Here is a 2,378-nt window from a genome sequence, read left to right on the forward strand (position 1 = left end):
TCTTTCCACAAAGTGACCTTCAACTATGTACAACACATTGTGTTACAGGCATAGAAATTCGATCCAGTCCCCAAAGAGCAATCAAAGCTATAAGTCAAGTTTGATATGAACACATAATGGAACACAGAATACTACAAATGTCATGCAAGAGGTATCAAATAATGTATGAGTCAATTCAATGGAGGTAAGTGATTTGCTGAAGGTCATATAGCACGTGAGTATTAAAATTAGGAGAATCAAATGTTTTAATTCTCAGACAATTGTCCTCGGTACTATGAGAAAAAAAAAAAAGGGTATCTGTGCGAGCTCTTGAGGATGTGGAGCAATTTAAAAGACAAAACTGGAGTTTTGGGAGGAGGATGAGCAAAACAGAATCCTAAGCACAAGACCAAAGGCGGAAACAACAAACATCTGCTCAGGGACTAATTTATGAATGAGCATATTTATAATTCTGAACTCACAAAGAAATAATGGGAAATAGGGCTGGAGATCCTACAGTGCCTAGGAGAGGAATTTGGTCTTTATTATGGAGGCAAAAGAAAACCATTTCAAAATTCTTGGCAAGAAAGGGACATGATTAAGATGACAGACCAAACTGGAAGCTTGGAGGTCAGGAATAAGGCAATAGAGTCTTAAAGTATACAATGAAAAGGGAAACATATGGAGAGTCAAGATATTAAGGAGAGTAAAAAATAGCTGTGGTTTTGAATATGTTTGACACGTGTTCACCAAAAAATGAATTAATTACTCAGAATAAAAGGTAGCTGGGTATCATGAGTCAACCAAAGAAGGTAGAAGTTTGTATTAACAGAACCACTGAGGTTTTTAGCTCCCTGGCATGAGCATCCAGGCAGACTGATAGCAATATGTGAATGAAGGTAATCTATACAAGGGAAGACTCATGACAGTGGATGTTTAATATAAAAGGAGAAGAAATGGTATACACCTGAGGTATAACTGATTCTAGGAGGCTAGAAAATGGGCCAGCAAAAAACAAATGGAAAAGTGATTATTAAGGTAAAAATGAAAAAAACAAAGAAAACAGGCTAAATTCCAGGTAGGAAACTTTTTTGAGAAGGAAAGATTAAGTAGGACCCAAGCTTGGGAAATTGCCTGGTATCTCAGATCCTTCTAAGACAGGTCTGGTTAGAGGTGATGTCATTGTAGATTGAAATAAGTCTCCATATTAGACTTGCTTACATTCCAGCATGGATCCAGAGTTATTTTACAATACAAGTCTTAATTTTTAAAGTATCTTCATTCTTTCTCACCTTCAAAACTACTAAAACCAGCTAGTTGTGTCTTTAATGACCAAGGCCAAAGTATTTATTAAAAACTCATTCAACAATATTTTATCGCAGGTATTACATAATCCTCAATAACAGTGTTTGTTCCTATATACCAGGATAAAATACTTCTCAAGTTTCCCCAGTGCCATTATAAAGTAAAAGACATGAAAATATTCAGCTAACTAAGCCTATGTCAATACACAGTAGCTACTCTACATTTTACATCTACACAAACAGACTGCACTGTAATAATTTATTACATTTTCAGTAACAGCAAAAGACCTTCCACTCTACTTGGTGATTACTTGTGATCATTAAGTACACACAAGATATTCCTGCCAAGTAAATGGTATATAATGTTTTCTGTTTGTTTATGTTAATCCATATAAATCACTGACTTTGAAACGTAGGTCATAATTTAATGAACGGGACCAAAGTGATGGTGGTTTCCAGACTACCATTAGCATATATCTCAGTTTGTCAGGAAATAATTTGAACCTGGCAACTCCATTAACTGCTGGACTTTAGTATATTATGGCTGTATCTCAACAACTGGTGCCCTTATAGCCTAGAAGAATTCTCTAGCTCCTGAGGGCCTCATTTACTAATAGGAAGTATACAGTCATGAAGAAGAACAGAATTGAACAGTAACACTCAGTTTATATTTAATTACCCATATACCAATGGAGATAAACAGTGATATAGACAATTCAAACACAATGAAAGAGATTACAAGTCATTGGTATTTGGCTTTGCAAAGTGTGCATACTTGAACATGGGGAACATGCTCTGACAAGTCACAATATTCCAAAACAAATAATGATTTCCCCTTGGGCAAAGGCAAAGCTGGATACTAAGCTGGCTTTTGGCTGCTCTTCACACCAAAATACTTTTATTCTTTCCAATAACAGGTGTTTATTGAGCATCTATTTTGATCTTAGCACTGTGCTAAGCACTATTCCCTCTGAGAATATACTCTGATGTTGATATATCTTTGCTCAGAGTAGAGCATTCCAGGTTGGAAAAAGAAAAAAAGGAGTTAGCAATCCCCTCAAACCTCAAATTATTTCTTGAGGTTTTCAGGAATGC

At 35.8% G+C, this 2,378-nt stretch overlaps 1 protein-coding gene across 1 annotated transcript in view; it reads right to left on the reverse strand.

Moving 5' to 3' along the window:
- ARAP2 (ArfGAP with RhoGAP domain, ankyrin repeat and PH domain 2) overlaps positions 1-2,378 on the reverse strand; it is a 183,717-nt gene that overhangs the window by 127,976 nt on the left and 53,363 nt on the right. The window lies entirely within an intron of this gene.

The sequence above is a fragment of the Lipotes vexillifer genome, unplaced genomic scaffold (genome assembly GCF_000442215.2).
Source record: "Lipotes vexillifer unplaced genomic scaffold, Lipotes_vexillifer_v1.1 scaffold153, whole genome shotgun sequence".
Lineage (NCBI taxonomy): Eukaryota > Metazoa > Chordata > Mammalia > Artiodactyla > Lipotidae > Lipotes > Lipotes vexillifer.